The 26132-nt window shown below is 34.9% G+C and overlaps 1 protein-coding gene across 6 annotated transcripts in view; it reads right to left on the minus strand.

Moving 5' to 3' along the window:
* LOC150094878 (luc7-like protein 3) overlaps nt 1-26132 on the minus strand; it is a 231239-nt gene that overhangs the window by 179829 nt on the left and 25278 nt on the right. The window lies entirely within an intron of this gene.

Here is a 26132-nt window from a genome sequence, read left to right on the forward strand (position 1 = left end):
ACAAAGGTAATAATACAGTTATATTAAATACTAAAGATTATGAAGAAAAAATTAAAAATCTATAATCTGACAGGTCTGTATATGAAGTTCTCAGTAGAGATCCTACCACAAAAAACCATAATGACACCAATGAATTATTACGTGGAATGAATAACTGGCCTATAGAAATTATAAAAAAACTAAAATCAATGCACCCACTAACTCCTAGATTGTATGGCCTTCCAAAAATTCATAAAGAAGGTATACCATTACGTCCAATAGTTGATGGAATCTATTCTCCCACTTACCAACTGTCTAAGTATCTTGCGAAGATTTTACAACAACACATTCATGTCTCGGATACTTATATTAAAAACTCAAAACATTTTATAGATAAAATAAAAAACATCCCTATCTTTGAAGAGGATATACTAGCAAGCCTGGACATTACATCTCTGTTTACTAACATTCCAGTGGTTGAAGTCATCAATATCTTAGACAACTTGTTCCCAAGAAACATCACTACTTTGTTCAATCACTGTTTAACTCTAACTATTTTATTTGGCAAAAAACGATCTACAAACAACTCACTAGATTAGCTATGAGTAGCTCCCTCTCACCTCCTTGTGCTGACTTATTCATGGAAGATCTAGAGAAAAAAATCTTATCCCAGATCATTCCAAAACCGAAAATTTGGTACAGATATGTAGATGACATCTTTATCATTTGGGATCATACGAAAGAACTAATGAATTACCTCAACCAAATCAATAGTTTCCACAATACCATCAAATCCACATTAGAAATGGAAAATGATAAAAAACTGCCATTCCTTGACATTTTAATAAAGAAAAAAAAAAAAATCAACTAACGCCTTTTATTCCCTAATAGGGAGTAGGCGAGGCCTTTATACCCTATCTAGCTTTAATAAAGAAACAAACTAATAATAGTATCAACCTATCTATATACAGAAAACCTACAAATACTGGATGTTACCTCCATTTCAACTCAGCTCATCACATAGCTCAGAAACTTAGCATTATCCATAGTCTCAAGAAAAGAGCTATACAGTATACGACAGACAAGGATGACCTACTAACGGAATTAACCACAATATCCAGAGAACTTTCTTTAAATGGTTACCCAAAAAGACTCTATAACAAGATTCTCTTTACTGATATACCACATCAACAACGTGATGACGTCCAATATCTCAGTACAGTTACGATTCAGACCTCTAAAAGCTTTGAAACGAGAAAGAAAGAACACATAGGATATGTCAGAAATAAGGGTGGTAACAGACTGGAAGTGTCTAATTATAGGCCAGTCTGTGTGTCATCAGTAGTTGTTAAGATCTTGGAGAAAGTAGTGAGGAACCGTATACAGCATTGGGCAGATGAGGGTAATGTTATCTGTGAGAATCAACATGGATTTGTGAAAGGAAGCTCTTGTTTTAGCAATATGCTAGCCTTTTATAATAAAGTTACAAGAGCATTAGATGAGGGAAAGGCATATACTGCAATTTTCTTAGACTTGGCGAAGGCACTTGACAGGGTGCCACATGATAAGCTGATATTTAAGTTGCAGCACATGGGTCTGGATGTCAGATTGGTCAACTGGATTCAGGATTGGCTGTCTGATAAGTATCAGAGAGTTGTGTATGGTGGAGCAGTTTCGAGGAGGCAGAGGGTTACAAGTGGGGTCCCACAGGGCTCAGTACTAGGACCTATATTGTTTAACCTTTATATCAATGATATAGCCAGTGGATTGCAGGGGGATATTCAGTTGTTTGCAGATGATGCAAAGCTGGGAAGGATTATTAGTAATAGTGCAGATGTGGTAGCCCTGCAAGAGGATTTAAATAAGCTAGATAGATGGGCAAATGAATGGGGTTGTCAGTTTAATGCAGCAAAATGTAAGGTCTTGAGGTTTGGGAAACATCGATGGGATGCTGCATACTCTATGGGAGGAGTTATGCTGGAGGAAGTAAGAGAGACAAGAGATCTGGGGTTGATGATTGATAGAAACCTGAAGTTTAGGGGACATATTGCAAAGGTGGTGAAGGTAACACAGAGGATTGCTGCTATTATGAGAAGGACACTGACCTGCAGAGATAAGAGGGTTATCATTCCGTTGTATAAGTCTCTGATCAGACCACACTTAGACTATTGTTCTCAGATTTGGTCCCCAGGATTTGAAGGGGATAAATTAACTGTGGAAAGGATACAAAGACGGATGACAAAGATGGTTTCAGGACTGTACAAGGATAGTTATGAGGATCGGCTGAGGGAATGTGGACTGCAGAGTTTGTCGGATAGAAGAAGGAGAGGTGATATGATTGAGACTTTTAAACTGTTCAGAGGTGGTTACAGGGTTGACACTGGGGAGTTCTTTCGCTTGGTTGATCAGCGGGAAGGAGTGATGACAAGAGGCCATCCCTGGAAGTTACGAAAGGAAACTGTGAGCAAGAGGGTAAGGAGTGGTTTCTTTGTGTGGAGGGTGGTTGAGCCGTGGAATGCATTGCCTGATGGAGTGGTGGGAGCGAGAACGGTCAGTGAGTTTAAAGAGTGGTATGATAGACTTTGTGTTTCTCGGGGGGGGGGGGGGGCGCTCCCCTTGATGAGTCTTTTGACTCCTTGGAGGCCTGAATAATAATAATAATAATAATAATAATAACAGACAAGAGATTTCAGGCCTTTCATGCCACTTTGCCTCTACTAACCATTACATTGAGTGGGATAAGAGCCTTATGCCATACATAGAAGATAACTACCATGCAAGAACCTTTAAAGAAGCAGCTACAGTCGCCCGTAAAACTGAAAACCTAAACAAGAATCAAGGTCTAATTTTACCAGAAATTTGGAAAACCTTTATAAGATCATTAAACATCAAAGAAATGAACTTTCATAACAATTACGTCATGAGCCATAACGAATAAATCACGTTAACGAGACACGCACAATACCAATTTTTTGTATGAATTAGAACCATCAGTTATAATCTAGTCTGTAACGTCTGTAACCTTTATTTTAGCTTACTAGTTTATATTCCCTGAGGATGCCAATAGAAAAATTGGCGAAACATGTAGGAGAATAAAATAAAGCTACTTGACAAAGATTATATAAAAAAAGTGTAATAGTCTTATGAATAATTGTCAAGAAAAAATTCAACATACATGATCTCAGTTCCCACCTCAACAATGTCCATTTTCATCTTCAGTCTCCAAAATTTAAACTGCTTTTCTTAACAAAAACTCAAACTTCAGCTCTTCGAGCACTATTCTTATCGGCTATCTCAATTGTACACTTTGACTTATTCTGTTTCAAGGTGGTACTTGTGCATGTGTTGATTCTGGTATATCAGGTGAAAGGCTAACAAACTTATAATCTGTTAAAAAACGTTTAATTTTCTTGACCATAAAAGCTCTGGAATGACTTCTAATGGGACTATATTGATCAAGTACATATAATAAACAACTATGTTATACCAACTAGTTTCACCAACTAAGGCTGTTGGAATCTTCAGGGTACATAACTAACGTAAGGCACTAAAAAGTAAAGAAATGTTACAAACTATAATCAACTGATTCCAATTATATTAGACAAAGAACAGAGTACATACAATACATGCATAGAGTGTGCATGATCTCACTTGTTATTTAGGAACATTCTATAGTTGGCACTGTAATTTAGTTCTGGTGAGTTAAGAATCTAATATCATGAGCAAGATTAGTCCTTGGTTCCTGTTAAAGTTTTGTATAAAGCAGGCAACTGCTGTGGCTTCTTTAAAAATTCGTGAGCGAAAGTCCTCCTCTATGTAAGGAATTGTGCTTCTATCCCACTCCATGATATGGTTCGTTCTTGAGAAATGAAAAGCTAACTCTGATTTTTCTTCTCTGTTATTATTGACGTCACTAACGTGTTCTTTCTGCCTAATTTCAAGGCTCCTTGAAGTCTGTGGTGTAAAGATCAACTCTTTACATCACACAATCAAATTCACTCTAAAACTTGAAAAAGATAACCAATTACCATTTCTGGACACTTTAATTAAGAAGCTAACGAATGGTGGTATCAGCCGCTCAGTTTACCGCAAACCTACGAATATAGGACATTATTTACATTTCACTTCCTCCCACTACATTTCTCAGAAACTTAGCATTGTACACATGCTGAAGAACCCAGCCTCTATCCTTACAACAGATCAACAAGACCTCCAAGAAGAACTATCCCTCATAACTAACAACCTTACCATGAATGGATTTCCTCAAAGACTCGTCCACAAGCTACTTTTCTCTGACCCCCCCCCCCCCACAAAGACAACGAGATGACATACGTTATATTTCTTCCATCGTCATTCCATACTTAGGGACAGTTTCGAATAAGATTGTAAGACACCTTAGACCACATAAAATAAGAGTGGCCTTTAAACCTACAGAAACATCATCATCATCATCATCATACGTATCAAGGATTTAGGCCTAGTATGGCCTGTTCCGGCCTTAGAAGTCATCGTTGAATCATTTAAGAGGACGTCCTGGTTTTCTTTTTCCTAATGGCTTGTACTTTAAGGCTTGTTTTGGTAATCTTTCTGTTTTCATTCTTTGAACGTGTTCCATCCATTTATGTTTATATTTTTTAATTTTTTCAACTGGTTCTTGGTTTAATTCTTTCATAATATCTTCGTTTCTTTTGTGATCAAATAGGGTATACTTTGCAGTTTTTCTCATAAACTTCATTTCTGCTGTTGTTAATCTTTGTTTGTCTTTTTTGTTTTATTGTCCAGATTTCGCTTCCATACATTAAGACCGGTAGGGCTAATGTATTGTATACTTTTAGCCTCGTTTGTTTTTGAACTAGGTTTGGTTTAAATATAGAGTTAATTAATCCTGTTATTTTTAAATATTTTGCAATTTTTATATTTATGTCTTTTTCATTTTCATAAGTGATCATACATCCTAGGCAGTTAAATGAATTCACCTGTTCTAAGATCTTGTTATCTAATACTATTTTAGTTCTTGCTGGATTTTGTCCTTTAAAGGCCATAGTTTTTGATTTTTCCATTGATATTATCATACCATAATCTTTGGATATCTCATTTAGATTTCAAATAGCTTTCTGTAAGTTATCTTCAGAATTTGTAATTATTATTTGGTCGTCTGCAAAGAGGAGAGTGTTTAAGTTAACTGTAGGTGAAAGTTTAATTCCTTGATGTAAATTTTTACTCCATTTTATTATTATTTCATTTAAGTAGATATTAAAAAGAGTTGCTGAGAGGGGACATCCCTGTCGGACCCCTTGGTTTATCTTTCTTGTATATGATAGCTCATGATTTAATCTTATTTGTATTTGATTATTTTCATATATACTTGTGACAGCTTTTAGGATATTATTTGGTATTTGTCTTTCTTTTAATATGTTAAATAATATGTTTCTTTTAACTTTGTCAAATGCTTTTTCAAAGTCAATAAATGCAATATGTGTTTCTAAATTATATTCTCTTCTTTTCTCTATTATTAATTTTAGGCAGAAGGCTGGGTCTATACATGATCGTCCCATCCATTTTGTACCTCTAGAATAAAGTTTTCAGAATATTTCATTAGTTGTTATTTAAGATTCTGCTGTATATTTTGTAACATGAATTTATTATACTGATACCTCTATAGTTTTTAGGGTCATCTCTATTACCTTTCTTAAAGATAGGAATCACAATTGCTTTTTTCCATTCTATTGGGGGGATACCAGTTGAGTAAATTTTATTTAAAAATAATAAGAGTCTTCCTTTGAATCTTGTTCCTGCGTATTTATATAGTTCTGAACCTAGCTTATCTTCTCCAGGTGATTTTCCGTTTCTTGTTTCTTTCAGGCTGATTTCTAATTCTTCTTCAGTTATTTCCTTTTCATTTTCGTTAATTGTTTGCCAGTTGTCTTTTTTAAAATATTTGTCTGTCCACAGTTCTGTGTAGTAATTTAGAAATTCTTCTAATTTCAATTCAGTGTTTAATTTTACGTTTTCTTTGGTATCTGCATTTAGGTGTTTCAAAATCTTATATACATTGGGTCTTATTTTATATAAATCATGTTCTAAATTAGAAACAAATTTATTCCATGATTCTCTATGTCTTTTTCTGACTTCTCTTTTAGCTATGGCTCTTATTCTTTTATATTCTATTTCATCTTCTAATCTTTTACTGCTTAACCATTTGTGATAGGCTTCTTTTTTCTTTTTGATTATTTCTTTGATTGTATCATCCCAGATCTTCAGTTTTTTTCTTTCATTGAATTTTTTGGTCTTTCCTTAGCTTTCCATTTGCTGCTGCATTCAGTATCGTTTTTATATTAAGCCATTCTATTTCTATTTCTTCATTTTGTTTTATTTTATCTAGATACTGGTTAATTCTTTGTTCATATAGCCATTGTACATTTGTGTCATACAATAGTCTAGTTTTATAAACAAATGTTTTAATTTTTCTTTCTGTTCTTGTTACTTGTAGCCATTTAGGTGGTAATCTTAATTTTATTTTAACAAGGAAGTGGTTACTGCTTATTTCATATCCTCTGTGAACTCTAACATCTAGTGAAAATTTTGATGTCTTTTCATTTAATATGGAGTAATCTACCTACAGAAACGATTAGGCAATTCTTAACATCTCCAAAAGATAGCCATCCTTTCTTCAAATATGCTGGAGTTTACAACATACCCTGCTCGTGCGGCTTGAATTACATTGGCCAGACTTCAAGGAGCCTTGAAATTAGGCAAAAAGAACACATTGGTGACATCAATAATAACAGAGAAGAAAAAATCGGAGTTAGCTTTTCATTTCTCAAGAACGTACCATATCATAGAGTGGGATAGAAGCACAATTCCTTAAATAAAGGACTTCCGCTCCCGAATTTTTAAAGAAGCCACAGCAGTTGCCCGCTGTATACAAAACCTTAAAAGGAACCAAGGATTAATCTTGCCCGTGATCTGCAAGATCCTTATTAGATTCTTAACTCAACAGAACTGAATTGCAGTGCCAACTATAGAATGTTCATAATTAAAAACAACTGAGATCATGCACACTCTATGCATGTATTGTACGCGCTCTGTTCTTTGTCTAATATAATTGGAATCGGTTGATTATAGTTTGTAACATTTTTTTACTTTTCAGTGCCTGACATCAGTTATGTACCCTGAAGATGCCAACAGCCCTAGTTGGTGAAACTAGTTGGTATAACATAGTTGTTTATTATATGTACTTGATCAATATAGTCCCATTAGAAGTCATTCCACAACTTATAATCTGTTTTTTTATCTTCATTAGATAAAATTCTCTCTGTTCCATTCTATCAATTAATTTGTTGTCTCTATCATTCTCTTAATACCACCAACTATTCAAAACTGTTTTTAAATTTCTTTTCTTTAAATGTTGATTTTAATCAGTCCAATTTTCTAACAGTGAGGTCCTAATCCTTGGAGATTTTAATGTGCACAACACAAAGTAGGTTCTCTCACCCAAATGCATATAAACAGGTAGAAATGCTGAGAAAGTTGCTATCATCAATGATCTCACACAAATTGTTCACATGCCTATCAAAATACTAAATAACGTTAAATCACTTACTAAACACCCTAGAATTACTCCTTGCTAGTACTTGTGCATGTGTTGGTTCTGGTATACCAGGTGAAAGGCTATGCAACTTATAATCTGTTTTTTTATCTTCATTAGATAAAAATCTCTTTTTTCCATTCTATCAATTCATTTGTTGTCTCCATCATTCTCCTAATACCACCAACTATTCAAAACTGTTTTTAAATTTATTTTCTTTAAATGTTGATTTTAATCAGTCAATTTTCTAACAGTGAAGTCCTAATCCTTGGAGATTTTAATTTTAATGATTTTAAAGACGAGCAACCCTGTGAATTTTGCTTGTCTTTCTAGGAAATTCCAACTACAATCTAATATTCTCTTCCCCTACAAGCACATAGCCAATCTCATCCATGTGTTGTCTGCCATAAGAATGCCAAGTGGGATGATCTTCTAACATCTGTTTCAAGCCAAGCACATGTACTAAACATATCACCAATGTAATTCTTATTGAATGGAAACATTTATTCTCCATTCCACTCTAAATTCCCATCTCCTATCTAAATCTTAGCTCTCCAAAATGTGTACAAGCACGTTTTAAGAACCAAGTTCCCATAACTGGCTTTCATCCAAATGCCCATCTTGTTTTACTGCTTAATATGCAAGTCCAGAATAGCTGCAAGAAAACTACTCACACATCCAAAACTAATTCTGAAACAACCAAAAGCAGGAAACATGCAATATGTCCAAACTGCATGCCTTTGGTATTGGCCATAATTTTTGTCCAACTTTGTTGCCACTCCTGTTACACTTGGATGATCTATTGCAGGGATGTCAAACTGGAAGGCCTCGTGCGGCCCCCAACGCCTCAAGGAAAGATTTTAAAAAAAGGATGATAGCTTTTTATAATAAAACAGAAATACCGTATTTACTCGAATATAACTCGCCCTCACATATAACTCACATCCCTGTATCCTGATTTTACTTTATGAAAAAAGAAATTAAAAAGTTTTGCATGTACTGTATATTGCACACGAAAATAAAGTTTAACCACTTTCACATCAGAACAATAACTCGCTCAATGCGGTAAACAACATGCCTTCCCCAACTGCAATTAGAGACAACTGGTATAAAAATGGCACTAACTAATGAATCACATGTCCCCCTCCCACATTAACCATACTGCTTAGACTTATGCAAAACCATATGTTTCACCGGCAAACACAGTATCTAACTAAAATCTATTGTTTTTAGTTAGATGCGTGTGAGTGCCCCACTAACTCAAACACAAAGCTGCAATAAAATTCGTAAACGTGTTAAAACTAAGACATATAGAGTGAATGTTGTTAAGACGATATTATGGAATTTGGTTGAAGAGAATTAGCATTTCAGCTCAAAAATGTCGGCTTGACTTTGTGTTTTGGTAACGTGAACTTTTGTTAATACCACACTAATCATATCCACATCTTCATAGCTGTTCTATCTCTACTGGCCTACCATTGCTGCCTTTCACTTCTCAGACATTCGTGAAGGGTGTTCATTACGTATCTAAAATCTTGTAAATTACTTGTAATTTTTACTTGGAATAATGGGAAAGAAGATGACGCTATTTGGATAGATGACTTTGACAATGCATACAAGAAAACTGCTCTGGAGGCCGGAAGTAGCTATAACAAAGAGGAGATTCTTGGTAAGTCATCCCCCATTTTCAGTTTTTTTTCTGAAAACTTTAGTTTCTAAAAATTCCCGCATATATCTCGCACCATGATTTTTTATCTTTAATTTTGTGGAAAAAAGTGTGAGTTATATTCGAGTAAATACGGTATCAATTTATTCGTTTTCATATGACATTTATAGTTACAATATGGATGCAACGATCTGCTATAATATAATTGCAGTAATAAAAATTTATATTGCAATTTCAATGTTAGATCCGATCCTAATCAATCGTAAACTATATAATTACAATATGGATGCAACAATCTGCTATAATATAATTGCAATAATAAAAATTTATGTCGCAATTTCAATGTAAGATCCAATCCTAATCAGTCATAAACTATATTTATGCTTTCATTGTTAATTTACAGCATGCTGCTGGTAGCATACTGAAAAAGTTGAATTCTATTGGCTACAGATGTTCAGGTGATGCGCAGCATACACACTCATGGGAATTCAGCTATGAGTTTATAATTGCCTGCTACAGTCAATCAGTGATCTTTGAAGTCAGTGCGCCAAACACAATTCAACGACAATCTAGCAGTGAGAGAATCCCTTTTATCATTATTTTTTATTTTTATTTGCAATAGTATCGTGCACTGGTCTACAGTTTTGTGTGGTTTTATTCAAACATTTTTATAAAAATTGTTAATAATATTAATACTATATTTATTCACCAAGGCAATGTCGCTTTCCAAGCCAACAAGAAAAAGAAAAATTGCTGATGAGAGGAGAAAATTTCAAGAAAAATGGGAATTAAATTACTTCTGCACTGAAACAAAGGACAAAATTGTGCATTATTTGTAATGAAACAATTAGTATCACCAAAGAATATAATATAAAAAGACACTACAATAAAATTCACAAAGAACAATATTCACGCTTTGAGGGTAAACTGAGAGAAGAAAAATTAAGAAGTATGAAGAATTCACTTCAAAGTCAACAACAAGTATTTTCAAAAATTATGCAAGATAATGAATCAGCAGTGAGAGCCAGTTACGAAATCAGCTATTTATTGGTAAAACATTCCAAACCTTTTAGTGACGGTTCCTTGGTTAAGGAATGTATGACAAAAGCAGCCGTAAATGTATGTCCCAAAAATGTGCAAGTATTTTGCGATATTTCTTTGTCCAAAAATACCGTGATTGAAAGAATAACCAAAATGGCAGATAATCTGCGTGACCAATTGCAAGAAATATCCGCAAACGTACAGTGCTTTTCAATTGCACTTGATGAAAGTTTCGATATTCACAATGTGGCTCAAGTTGCTTTGTTTCTTCGGGCTTGCGACGACAATATGAATATTACTGAAGAGTTCTTGGAAATGATTCCCATTCATGGAACCACTACAGGGGAAGACATTTTTGACACCATTTGGGCATTTTTGAAAAATATCAACTTCCTTTGAACAGGCTCGTAGCAGTGACAACCGATGGTGCTCCAGCAATGACATACAAAAATAAAGGTTTTGTGTCAAGACTTGCAGCAAAGTTAAAGGAAATGTATCCAGACATTCCGAAACTGCAATTTTTCCACTGCATTATTCATCAGCAGGTCCTGTGCTCCAAAATGTTGGAAATGAGCAGCGTACTTAAGCCTGTGACAAATACCGTGAACTTCATCCAATCCAGAGGCCTCAATCACCGCAGGTTTGCACAATTTCTAAAAGACTTGGAGTGTGAATTTGAAGGGCTACCTTATTACACAGAGATTCGTTGGTTATCTTGTCATAAGGTTTTAAAAAGCTTTTTTTTTTACTTTTAGAGGAGATCGAATTGTTCCTAGAAATGAAAAATCATGATGTTGCATTTCTTAATGATCAGACATGGGTACAAGATCTGGCATTCTTAGTTGATATTAGGACATTTGAATGATTTAAATGTCAAACTTCAGGGGAAAGATCAGTTAATAACACACATGTATGATGCACTGGCAAGTTTCAGATGTAAGTTAGTTTTGTTTCAAAATCATTTAAAAGAGAATATTCTAAATTACTTTCCTATGTGTGAACAGTTGAACAATAAGAATCAAAGTTTTACCTGTTCTCAATATTGTCCCAAACTAGAAAAGATAAAAGGAGAATTTGATAGGCGATTTAAAGATTTCAAGGAGAAGTTTTTTCACTTTTTATGGATCCTTTTTCCTTTAATTTCAAAAAAGCTCCTATTTGTATTCAAATGGAACTTATTGATTTCCAAAATGATTCCATTCTAAAAGCGAAATACCAAGAAGTTGGTGTACCAAAAATATACAGTTATTTAGGTCAAAAATATTTGGAAATAAAAAAGTTTGCAGCAAATATTCTACTTTGGAAGCACCTATTTATGTGAACAATTATTCTCATGTATGAAAGGTAACAAAACAGCCCACAGTTCAAGATCAACCGACGTCAACCTTTCTGCCATAATGAAGGTCGTATGCTTACAATCTTTGATTCCAAATTTTGACAGGCTGGTTAATAATAAACGCTGTCAAGTGTCAGGGAAAAAAATAAAATACTGAAATTAAATTATTATAATTATATTATGCAAGTATGTATATATATATATATATATATATATATATATATATATATTTTTTTTTTTTTTTTAACTGGAAAATTTTATAAATTTCCCCCAAAATATTTTCAGTAACATTTAAAAATTCAAAATATAGGCTCCTCCCCCTCCCACCACCAAAAAAAAAAATATATATATATAGAAGTACTTTATTTCAACGCAAACACAAAAAATTTCAAACTAACAGGACGTTCTGTAAATTTTTGTGATGGTTAGTAATGAGAGTTTATACTTTTTTTTTAGAATGTATAAATATATAAATATTTATACATTCTAAAAATTTTTGTTTTATTAAAACGAAATTAATAAAATTTAATTTCGTTTTAATTTGGATTAAATGCTATCTATTGTAAATATTAATATAATAAAAATATTCTTTATAGTATTATTTTTTTTGAGTTGTCATAATCATTATATTATTATTTTATGTCTTGCAATGTTTAGAATAAATAAAATTTTTATTATTAATTTTCCAATTTATTTATACTCATTTTTTCACTTCCCTTCGATTCTAATTAGTGCAGGTTTTTTTAGTCGAAAATTTTTTGCGGCCCACTTGAGATACAGTTTTTATAGCAAATGGCCTGCAGTCCAATTTGAGTTTGACACTCCTGATCTATTGCATCATCTGCCAGAAAAAAAAAAAGTCAATCTTCAGTTAATTACTAAATCGTAGCTTTTTTCTTTTTTTGCTTTTCCAATATTCTTAGAAAAACTGTAGTAAGTTTTTTCCACTTGGTTACAAAGTATATTGAACTTGAAAGAAATTATATTATTGTTTTAATTCTTTACTTAAGTAAGCTAAGTGTGCACGTGAAGTATCTTTGTGACTAATCTACTTGTATATCATTGTATATAAAGGCTACTGACTTGACATCAACTGTCTCCTCAGTACCCCATCATGCAAAGCATACTTCCTTATGGATATGCGTACCGCTACATTATGGTAAGGGTTGCTACCCAGATGATCAGTTTGATCTTTATTGACATCTTCTCATCAGCAGAAATGAGACTCAGAAAGATAATGAAGAAGTTCTATATTTTCCATACATGAGTAGTAAAATGATACATCACCATATTACTAAAATACTCTCAATCAGAGATAGCTGCAGATAGTTTTTTCACAGGAGTCCGCGTGGTTAGCCTAGTGGCTATGCGCTTCACAACCATATGCCTGGGGAAGGAGTGTCCTTGGTTCAATTCCCATCGGTGACGTGAGGAGCTGAAGGATCTTCCTCAGCCATAGCCAAGTTAGCCAGTCTTGGGCGTGGACAGCAGGGTTTTTCCCCCAGTTTATTCTGGGGGTTTTCATCCCACAAAGCAGGCAAACTGGCCTTGAGAACTCAACACTACAGGCCAAAGGATACACCGGGGCATAAGGCTGACCACCTTATCCTGTAAACGGAGTGAGGTCCGATGATCAATGGACCCTCGACACCGCAAGGTAAAAGAGGGTATAAGGAAGATGAGATGAGAAGTTTTTTTCACTTGGTTACAAAGTGCATTATGCTTAACAAATTATATTCTTATTTTCATCCTTTACCCAAGTATAAGTAAACAAAGTTTCCATGTGAAATTTCTTCTTGATTGGTCTACTTGTATATAGAGGCTAACTGTGTTTTGCACACATGTAAGCCTCTAATATACAGACAATTTCCTAATCTGGATAAACATCTATTTTTTTTATCCCTAGCCATTTCTTGGAATTTCTCCTTCCTACATCAAAAACTGAAAATTTTTAAAATATTTCTAATTTACTCCTATATTCATCCAAACATTTTAATTAGTCTGGATACAGTCCTAGTATTGATAAACATTCCATTTTCAAACACTAGAATTATTAAAAAATTCCTCCAGATATACTGTATACTTCACATGAAAAAACTTTGTAAACAGATAGAAGGAACAGCAATGGATTCACCAATTTCACTTCATCCAATATTTTAAGTAGTGCACCTTAAACATCTTTTCTCTGCATCCCTTCCATGTCATTCAGCTATGTGGACAATATTTTTGTGATTTGGAGCTCTTCAGCAAAAGAATTACAAATGTTCCTTTGAAAACGCAATCCATCAGAAAATTCAATTAATCTTGAAGGTCAAAACTAACAAATGGATTCCATTTTAGATTCATTCTAGGACAACCAAGAAGCAGTCACAATGTTTGGTCCAAAAAAGAAATGAAGCACTAAGAGATACAAGACATTACATATGTATCACATTTATCTTTGGTTAAGCACCAGGAAAATACAAGTTCATCAAACTCACACTTATGCTCCCTAGATTTGCTCTTACAATAACAACTCAAAAAATCCAATTTTCTCACTAATAATTATAACTGCTGCTTTATAGAGAAGATAATAAGTAACTATGGTCTTTCTTCCAAGCAACCTTGAGAAAGCTCTACACACTGTAAATCTATATGTCACCTTCCAAATGATTTACAAAACAGCTTATTAAAATCATGTAAGGCACACCAATTTTTCATAATCTGACAATTTCAAGAGTACGACAAATCAGATCTGCACAGTATGAACCTAATATAAATGACCATCTTAAAACTCTCCCAGTTTGGAGGTAGTCTTGTTAAACACACCCACACAGTTGCTAATTTTTTTAGAGGAGGAATTTTTTTAACATATATATCACCTCGGCTATTATTCCTAATGGAATCTAACTGTAGTTCCAACCAATCTCTCCATCTACATTGAAAATACACACACACATCGTTGTTGCAAATTTTAATTTGTATAACTATTTTATTTTGCTTGCATACTGCACTCAGAATGGGCAAGAAACTTGGCCGAATATTTTTTGAAAATAAAATATTTGCATAAGTCGAAGTATTTAATTTTTTTTAATCATGTTATTATCTCATATCTATTCTTATTCAGATAGGCTGAAATATGAACATGATGTTTCATTTCTGGCACTGTTTAGATTATTTCTTTGAGAATGTTCCCACAATGGGTAGCAAACAGCAGGTGAAAGATTTCACTAGAATATAAAAGAAATGGAAAGGAAGTACTAGGGCTGCTAAGAATGTTCACCAAGAGGGAAGATTCCTTTTTTTGTGTGTGCATCACATTAGAAAAACCCCCACAAAACTTCATTTAAAGACAAAAGAATAAGTTTTTTTTTCAAAAAAACTTTAAAAATTCCAACTGGGATCATTAGTCAGTTCCTGCATATATGTATAGCATACTGCACAATCTTCAAATACAACAAGAGAAAGCAAAGGCAATCACATGAAAGAATTACTGGAAGTAGCAAAACAAAAGAGTGAGAGAATTGAGATAGTGAGTCTGTTGATGCGGTATGACAAAGTAGAGCTGAGAAGGAGAGCTAAAATAGTGAATGGCGGGCGAAAGGACTTATACAAGAAGGAAAGAAGGTTTACATCTGAATGGATTCGGTGTTCGGAGACTGGAAAAAGTGTTGTTGAATGAAGTGAAAGTGGATGTGCAGAATCAGGTAAACTAGAGCTTTGGAGGGGAAGGGAGGGGGGTTAAGCTATTGAGTGGATATGCAGACATCAGTGAGGCAGTTGAGTGTAAGAATGTGTATAATATGCCTTAAGTTAGTACCACTGGTAACAAACCAGAATGGGATAGTCAGTATAAAGCGTCAAGATAGCAGTGGGCCTAAGGGGTTTTTGCACTTTATGTACACTAATGCCAAGAGCATTAGGAAAAGCAGGAGGAATTTTGGGCATTGGTTGGCTAATCCTGGCCAAAGGTTAACGCATTAGTGAGACATGGCTAACAGAAGATGATATAGTTAGTGCGATAGAATGTGAAGGGTACAGTGTGTTCAGGGAGGACAGAAAGAAAAGAATGGGGGAGGAGGGTATATTGATAATAGCCGATGAACTGCAACCAAAGAGAGTAGAAGTTCAACTGCAGGCCAGTGAAAATAGCACATTTGAGGTTATCTGGTGCGAGATTGAGGCCAGCAGAGCAAAATATACAGTTGGATGCTGCTATAGACCAGGGGATGGAAAAGATGATGGAGATAGTATGCATCAGCAATTGACTCAATGAGTGGAGGACAAGTAATTATTATTATGCGGGATTTCAACTATGGAAACATAGATTGGAAGGAGGAGGGGATACATGAGAGGAAGGAAATGAATTTTATGCAGTTACTAAGGGATAATTACCTGAGACGGCATGTAATGGAATATACTAGGGATTCGAGAGTGTTCCATCTAGTGACTGCATCTAAGAATTTGTCTATAATGAACATGACTACACTGCCACCAATTGGTGAGAGTGACCATATAGTCTTGACCTGGAAGGTAGCCAAATGTGTGGAATTTTCAGTTAAGGAGTGTCATGTGGAATTACAGGGCTATAAGCATGATAACCTTAGGAGATTACTTGGATCGGTGCCATGGTAAATAAAACTGCAATGACTGGAATTTGATATTTCATGCGAAGTGGTACAGAAGTCTTTGAGGGATATAATGGCAGATGCATACCTAGAATCAGGGGAGTAAATCAAGTGGGAGTTAAATGGGTGAATATCATCATCATCAAGCTGGAGCTACAATAAAAGAAACAATTGTGGAGGGAATTTAAGGAGATAGGTGACCTGCAGGAACAGTACAAGACACTGGCGAGAATGGTAATTAGTGTGGTAAGAAAGGCAAAAGCAGATTATAAAAGGAATTTAGCAATGCAGGCTAAAGAGAATCCCAAATAGTTCTTTTGATATGCTGCAAGTAAAAGAAAGAATGCATATGGTAGAATGAGTTTAAGGAATGCCGATGGTAGGGAGGTAACTGAATCAGTTGAAATAGTAGAATTACTAAGTGAACACTTTGCAAGAGTATATCATCCAGGTGGTGATATTGCAGGAATGAGAGAGCCAAAGGCTTATATGGGAATTGAGGACAAAATGGAGGTGCATAGCATCTTAACAATACCATCCAATCTCACAGCTGTATTCACCTTAATGTGAATACAGCTGTGGGATTGGATGTTGTTGGTATACCAACTCCAGTTTTACATAAAGCAGCGAGATAATTGTCAGTGCCTTTAACAATATTGTTTAATACATTATGCAAATTATGGAATAGAGCAATATATACATGCTAACTCATATCATCACCGTTCACAAAAATTTGGAGTCATTAACACCCTCAAAAACAGAGCTATTACAATTTGATGTAATGAAGAAGCTCTTAAACAAGAAGTAAAAATTATTAGCAATACATTCATAAATAACGGCTATAGAAAAAATACTATTAATAAAATTCTTCATAAAACTTAATCAAAAAATAATATAGATTACAGTAAAACCATTGCTATCCCATACATTAAAGGGTTATCAGAGAAAATTAATAGAATCCTACACCAGTACAACTTAATGACACTTATAAACCATCTTTAAAATTAAAAAACACATTCAACCCCTCTAAGGATTTGAATTTTTTGGTTTATTGCATCTATTGCACCTGTAACTTATTCATATTGGGGAAACTGGACGTATAAAATGCCACATTAAATTTAACAATTTTGGTGAAGCAGGCCTCTCAGATCATGCTCTTAACACCCTACACCAAATCGATTGGAAAAGTACTTGCTCATTACATCATACAAAAACCCTGGTTATGAACAAAAGTTTAAAGAAGCCTGTGAAATTTTGATTAACTACCCAAATCATAACAATAATGGTGACATAAAAATCCCAAGAATTTGGATGGCACACATTCAGCCCACTTAGTTTCCATTATACCCTGACTTTAGGACTTCAAGCAATTTTTCCGTTTTTATTGGCCACTATCCATACCAGTTGGCTACAATTTATATGCATACTTATATAAGTAATAATTTTTATTTATTTATTTTTTTCTTTGTAAACATGTTGCTCTCCGCTTCATTTAATTTTGTAACCTAATGGATAATAACAATAATAGGACTCTAGCTTTGATGTAGTGAGTTATTTTATTTTATTTTATTTTTTTTACCAGAGGTCAGGAAAATAGTTGTAACAGTTGGTCAGTAACTTTAGCATGCCATGTAGATTGTAGTGCAGCTTGTTTCTTTGTATACTCCAGATGATGACCTTAATGTGAAGGTCGAAACATGGAGTGTCAATTTTGATTTATATTAAACTAAAGTTTTACTCTAACATGGTAGTTGTTTCCATAATTTGCATAACGTATTCTGATCACAGTGTAAACATGAAGGAAAGTATATTGCTTAATCTAAGCCTCAGCACAGGGTTAGTCCTGAGGGGAGGGGGGGATGGAAAGAAGGGGAAAATAGTTCATTGCATAAAGGAGGCTCCAAGACTGATGTAGCAAATTACCAACCGATGTAGTAAAAGTATTAGAGAAGTTGGTCAAGAGCAAATACAGGAATGGGCAGATGGAAATAATGGGATACTGTATGGGGGGGGAGCATGGTTTTGTGAAGGCAGGTCATGCCTCAGTAACTTGCTCACGTTTTCATTAGCTACAAAATTTTGCAGGTTTACAGTGATACTGCTGGACTTTGCAAAGACCTTTGACAGGATACCACAAGGAATTCTAATCAGTAAACTAAACTGCAGCACATGGGGTTGGATATAGGGTTGGTGAGATGGATAGGAGGGTGGTTGATGGAGAGATATCAGAGAGTAGTTAATTCAGGAGCAGAGTCGAAAGGAAAGCCTGTGACTAGTGGCATGCTGCAGGATTCAGTTCTTGGACCACTACTGTTTAATTTGTTCATTGACGATATAGAAAAGAATCTGAAAAGAACTGTTTAGTTATTTGCTAATGATGCAAGTTGGATAGAGCAAGAGTTAGTACAGATGATATCAAAATTTTGCAGGATGATTTGGATAGATTGAGAGACTAGGCAAAGGAGAATGGATATCAGTTTAATGTGGCAAAGTGTAAGGTTATGCATTTTGTGGTGAAAAGATTACCAGCTGTATACTACATTGGTGGAACTGTACTCCAGGAAATTGCCGAAGCCAGAGATTTGAGAGTGTTAGTGGAATAGGGAGTTAAAGTTTGGGGGTACATAGCAAAAGTGGCTAAATCAACTCATCAGATCACTTGGTTACTGAAGAATACTTTGACAAGCAGGTTATTGTTCCTCTTTATCGAGCCTTGATAAGGCAGGACGCTGTGGTTTCTTGGTGATGAAGAGGAGGAGGTGGAAAGGATCCAGAGGCGAGTGACCAAGTTGGTAGCTGGTTTATGGAATGAACCTTATCAGAACAGGTTGAAGACTTGTGGGTTACAGAAACTGGTTGATAGGCAGAAAAGGGGTGATATGATTGAGACATCCAATTACTGAGGATATTTACAAGATTAATTCAGAGGAAATTTTTCAGAACAGGTGTGTTGGTGGGAGAACTAATAGTCATCCATGTAAACTGAGTAAGGGTGTAGTTAGCAAGGATTAGGAAACTAGGTTTTCTGCTTGGAGAGAAGTGAATGATTGGAATAGGTTGCCAAAGTCTGTTGTGGGTACAATGACTGTGAATGAGTTAAAAGCAAAGTATGACAGGTACTGCGCAAATGTTGGATAGTTCTTGACATGATGTTCAGGGCCTCCCTTGATGAGTCTAAGGACTCCTTGGAGTTGCCTGTAATAATAATAATAATAATAATAAAGATGATCAATTTGTCATGTTAAACTGAAAAATAGTTTCCATTGTTTATTTCCCTACCTACTGTCCGATAGAGCAATTAAAAATAAATTAAATTAAAAAAAAAAAAAAACATTATGTACAAAAATAATACATTTATTGTTGCTGTTGTAATTTCTTACATTATTACTTTAAAAAAAAAAAAAAAAGGAAAAAAAACATATATATATACATACACGCACACACATACATGAGGGCGGTCTGGAAAGCACTGATAAACACCTAGAACAAAAATGACATTAAAGCAACTGATATAATAACATAATTTACCTTCATAATTCTTCTACTAGAATGGTTATATGTGGTTACATCAGTTGCTTTACTATCATTTTTATCTAGGTGTTTATCACAACTTTTCAGACCCCCCTTGCCCACATATATATATAGGGTGTCCCAAAATTCACACAAGATTTAAATTTAGTGCCATTTGTGCGGTAAAGTGTTGCCAACGAGAAAAAAAAGATAGCGTGACAGCTGACAGTTCAGGGTTATTAAAAATGGAGCGCTACCCAAAAGAACAATGCATTTTCATTGTTGAGCAATATTTTAAAAATAATGAAGGTTTGGCAGCTACAGTTCGCAATTTTCGTACAAAATATGGTCGGAACTGTGATTTAACTTCATCAACTGTGAAAAGATTAATTAAAAAATTCAAGGAAACTGGGTCAATTAGCGATCTTATACACTCTGGCCGTCCTAACAAGTCGTTCAACAGAAAACATCGAAGCAGTTCATGAGAGTGTTGCTGAGAGTCCAGGAACATCAATTCGGCACCGTGGTCTTGAATTGGGCATTTCGAGAAGCTCTCTACAGAATATTCTCACGAAAGATTTGCATCTTTATGCTTACAAAGTTCAACTGACTCAAGAACTGAAGCCTACTGACCACACACAGTGAAGAGAGTTCATTGAATGGATTATGGAAAAACAACAAGTGGATGCTTATTTTTCGAACAAAATCATCTTCAGCGATGAGGCTCATTTTCATCTTGATGGCTTCATTAATCGACAAAATTGTCGCATTTGGAGTTCAGAAAATCCACAAGTGATTGTTGAGAAACAAATGCATCTACAACGTGTCACTGTTTGGTGCGGATTTTGGGCTGGAGGCATCATCGGGCCATTCTTCTTCAAAAATGCGGCTAGTAAGGCAATAACAGTTAATGGTGCTCGCTATTGCGACATGATAATCCAGTTTTTTGTGCCTAAATTGCAAGATATGGATGTGGACGACATGTAGTTTCAACAAGACGGTGACACATGCCATACAGCCCGAGAAACAATTCAATTACTGCATGAGGCATTTCCTGGTTGTGTTATTTCCCGTTTTGGTGATCAGAATTGGCCGCCTAGATCATGTGAACTTAACGGCAATGGAATTTTTTCTTTGGGGTTTTTTGAAGTATCAGGTTTATGCCAACAAGCCCACGACCACCCACGCCTTGAAGGAGGAAACTGAGCGCTGTATCAACGAAATTCAGCCACATTTATGCAAAACGGTCATGGAAAAATTCGACAAAAGAGTGCGTATATGCCAGCAAAGCCATGGAGGCCATTTACCCGATATGCTATTCCATGCATAACCCTATGCTGTACACTTTATGAATCAATAAGAAATTACAATTTTTAATTAAAAACCTGTGTTTTCTATCAAAATTACTTCTTACATGAATTTTGGGACACCCTGTATATATATTATTTATTATTTGAGCACACAACTTAGTTTCATTTTATTAGAAAACGAAAACGAGAAATACAAAAATATGCATTACAAGAGGCAGCTATAAATAACTGTCATATAGCAAAACAAAGCCATTGCATCATATATATACACATGTATCCCTTGATTAACGTGAATTAATTAACACCCCAACTGGCCATGACATCTATAGATGTCCAGCAAAATGTGGTTACGATTCTGTGACACCTACAGAATAACATGGATAAGTAGTGCAATTTGGTCTCACTATTTCATCCACCATGGCCTGCAAAGAGGTTAATCTCTCGATGTTAGTGCGTATATCAAAATCACATTAATTAAATATAATAAATGGTAAAAATTACAATTCATCCATGATCGATTACTGTATTAATAGTTCGTTTTATATAGTACTCTTTTAAGAAAGATAAAAAATGAATGCAAAGTAAATGTTTAACAAATGCTTGTACCTACATTAGTTACTGCAATTTTTTGTCAAAAAAAAAAAGTTATCAAGAGTCGTTTGAACAGTTTTAGTTTGTTTCTTATCAGCATAAATTCTACAATAACAAAGCAAAATGACTCTCTAGATCTCGGCAAACAAGCATTCTTCGATTAGCATATGGATCCATATCCATTACTTGCTGCTTAAGCAATTCTAAACTGGAAAATATTCCATCCAGTTCTTTGATTGTTATCTCCTTTAACACCTCATCTTCACATTCCATTTGTTTGTTGTTGTTGTTCAATTTCAAGAAGATCGTTGTCACTGAAATCTTTTGAATTTGAATCCAATAATTCTTTAACATCTTCTGCATCAACACCATCAAAATCAAGGTCTTCACCAATTGCAACGATTTCTTCAACGACATTGCTCACAGGATTTTGAAAATCACCTAAGTCATTAGCACATTCTGGCAAACGGTTTTTCCAAACAGCTCTCATGCAGCTAGAAGATACTTGCTCCCACGAGTCATGAATGTTTTCAATTGCATGTTTAACGTTAACATTTTTCCAAAATTCTTGGAGCGTAATCGCATTTTCTCCCATTGTTGTTTCTACTGCCTTTGAGAATGTCCTTGTAAGAAAACAAGCTTTGAAAGTTGCAATGACGCCATATCCATGGATTGTAGCAATAATGTCGTATTTGATGGGAAAAATAAAACTGTCACATTCTCACACAGATCATTAAGAGAACTTGTGCATTATCTAAAAGCAAAAGAGCTTTGAAAGCTAAGTTATTTCTCTTGCAATAAACTTCAACTGCCAGACAAAAATAAGACTCGAACCAATCTTCGAATAGGCTTTGGGTAACCCAAGCCTTCTGATTCACCCAAATTACAGGTAAAGAGTTCTTGTTACATCCTTTTAAAGCCCTTGGGTTCTGAGTTTGATTGACAAGCAAGGGCTTCAATTTAAAATCTCCATTAGCATTTCCTCCAAGCACTCAATTTCAAGAAGTTACTTAAATTTTATTTAAGTAAAGATCTCTTAATTTAAATAAAAAGTTAAGAGATCTTTTGATACTTTATAGCCATTGATCTGCTTCTTTTTTTTTTGATATAAAAGTTCTAGATGGCATTTTTTCCCCAACAGAGTCCAGTTTCATCTATACTGAAAATTTAGTGGTAATCGTAATTATTTTCTTTGATAATTTTCTGCAGCTCAGCAAGAAATGTAGATGCAGCATCTTCATCGGCACTTGCAGTTTCACCTATAATTTTTAAATTAATAATGGGGTGTAAAATTTACGAAGAATGTAATTTGTAAATACAGCAGAACAATTGGAGCTTGTAATACACCCACTCTTAATGCTTAATGGGAGGAATGATGTCATCATCAAACATTCCTCGAGGCTTGCATGTTTTTGTGTGGTAAATTTAAAGGCATGTTAATTAAAACTCTTGCCGTGTATATAAAGGGTTTGTCGCAATTAATTTTGCTGCATTAATCAATTAACCAAGGGATACCTGTGTGTGTGCGCGCGACCGCACGCACACACATGGGGAGGGTATGGAAATTTCTGATAAACAAAAATGATATTAAAGCAACAGATATAACCACAAGAAAGAAAGAACACAATTTAAAACCCTTTAATTCCCATGTTTCATCATATTTAATAATTTGTTCTTTTTCTTTTAGGATAAATAATAAGAAAAAATTAATTAATTTTTGTTCTAGGTGTTTATGAAAACTTTCCAGACCCCCCCCCCTGCCCCATACAAAATGCCAAGCGAAAACCTGTTCTTCTTAGCACCTTGTTCTATCAAGAAATGCACAGTTACTACTTAAGTTTAAAGTCAGCAAACAGAACTGAAGGAATACAAGAAGATGGTTTAATGAAATCAAATATATTGCAAGGATGTTTTAAGTGCTTTATCTCCACTATTATTCATCATTTATATGGATTATATTATGAAAGAAAGTGGTATAAAACCTGATACAAAAATTGGAGAATCCAACTTGCTCTTTGCTTTACACGGATCTACTCTGAAAGAAATCCAGTGCAAATGTTCAGGATTCTTTTACCAAAACGAATAATTGCTATGACAAATTTCATTGCTGATTTCATCAATAAAAAAGACAAAATCATGAAAACAGGCAGGAACATGGAAAATATCAGTCATCTGGAATGGATAACCTATAGATCAAGTAAAATACTTTAGCTATTTTAAGTGCAATTTTTAGCGAGAATGGCAAATTAGATATGGAAATAGACAATAAAATAAGCAAAGTAAAAATATGGTGGGGAGCTAGCTCAATAAATTTATATGCAATAAAAGATAAATTAGCCAAAACACTAGTAGTAAATGAGACAAATGTTCAAACAAATTTTAACTTATGGATTTGAGGAGTTTGGTTAGAAATTATTACTATTATTATTATTATGGACTACTCTATGGAGTTCTTAGCCTCATCAAGGTAGGACCTAAACATCATGCCAAGTATTATCCAACATTTGCACAGTATCTTTCATACTTTGCTTTCAATTCATTCACAGTCATGGCGGCCACAACAGACTTTGGCCACTCATTCACCACTCTCCAAGCAAAAAAAAACTAGTTCTAACACCCTTGCTCAGTTTCCAAGGATGATCCCTAGTTCTCCCACCACCACCAGACCTGTTCTGAAAAATTTATTCTGCATTAATTTGTATGTCTCAATCATATCACCCATATCATTCTTTCAACCATCCCTTCATTCCATAGACCTGCTACCATCTTTGTCCCTCACCTCTGGATCTTCTCCATCGCCAAGAAACCTAGGTGACAAGATCTGCATGCAGTAGTCAAGATGGGGTCTTATCAAGGTTTGATAAAGAGGGATAACATGCTTGTCTCTGCTCGTCAAAGTATTCTTCAGTAACCAAGTAATCCGATAGGCTTCTTTAGCCACTTTTGCTATGTGCCCTCTAAACTTCAACTCTCTATCCACAAACACTCCCAAATCTCTGGCTTCGTCAATTTCATGGAGTCCAGTTCCACCAATGTGGTATACAGCTGGTAATCATTTCACCCCAAAATGTATAACCTTACACTTTGCCACATTAAACTGACATCCATTCTTCTTTGCCCACACTGCCAGTCTATTCATCCTGCAAAATTTTATCATCATCTCTATTAACTACTGCACTACCCAATTTTGCATCATTGGCAAACAACTGAACAGCTCTTCTTAGATCCCTTCCTATATCATTAATGTACAAATTAAACAGTAGTGACCAAGAGCAGAGTCCTGTGATATATCATTAGTCACAGGCCTTCTTCTTCTGGACTCTACTCCTAAATAAACTACTCTCTGATATCTCTCCATCAACCACCCTCTTATCCACCTCACTAACCCTATATCCATCCCAATGTGCTGCAGTTTACTGATTAGAATTCCATGTGATATCCTGTCAAAATCTTTTGCAAAGTTCAATGTCTGGGTTAGTCGGTTAGTCGCAGTATCACTGTAAAAGCTTTTGACAGAAAACATCTTTATCCAGCTCAGCTGTCACTGTATTATAAAATGTGAGCAAAATTACTCTTCAAAAAACCCATGTTGCTCCCCCCATATACAGCATCCAATTTCACTCATGACCAACTTCTCCAGTATCTCGAAGACAACAACAACTCCTAATATGCTGATCAATCAGTAATTTGTCAAATCAGTCTTGGAGCCACCTTTATGCAATGGAACGACTTTTCTCTCTTTCCACCCTTGGGACTAACCAAGGTGTGTGTCTCAGATTAAACAATGTGGTCAATATGCATTCCATAGCTGTATTCACATCAAGGTTCTGTAATATGCTATGCACCTCCATTTCATTTAACTACATTTAACATTCAAAAGATATATTTCGGTGATTACACCATATTTTTTATTATTCAGTTATACAAAATACTGAAATAATAGTTCCTGACAAGTTTCGTAAATCGTAGGATTTACATCTTCGGGGGGTAAATAGTATAACTTAAACATAGAATAAAAGCCAAAAGGCTATTTTTCTGGCAACCTTAATAATAATGAAGGGGATACAAATCCTTTGATGTTTATCTGCCAGTAAGCGAAACTCTAAGAACTAGGACTAAGATCTATGAGTTTCATACCGAAAAACTATCGGCAAATCCAAGTGTAAGTAACCACTTGATAGTACAACACCTAGGCAACTCGTATCAAAGGTGGAGCAAGCTCCCTCACTATCCTTGATATTTTCTCATAATGTAAAAACACACAGCCCTTAGATGTAATACTGTAATTGCATTATGAGGAGAGGTCACTACCCAGACCGGTTTCAACCTTTTTTTGAGATATCATCAGTGAGTAGGTAGACCTGGAAGATAACAAGATTTAAGTGAAAAGAACTTACATACCTTCACTAAATGAATGCCATAAAGGTGTGCCTGTATATTAGCCTTTTGGCTTTTATTCTATGTTATAATATGGTGAGACCTCAAAAAAGGTTGAAACCGGTCT

This window comes from Typopeltis vanoorti, chromosome 21 (genome assembly GCF_054136105.1).
Source record: "Typopeltis vanoorti isolate ZY-2024b chromosome 21, IOZ_Tvanoo_1.0, whole genome shotgun sequence".
Taxonomy (NCBI): domain Eukaryota; kingdom Metazoa; phylum Arthropoda; class Arachnida; order Uropygi; family Thelyphonidae; genus Typopeltis; species Typopeltis vanoorti.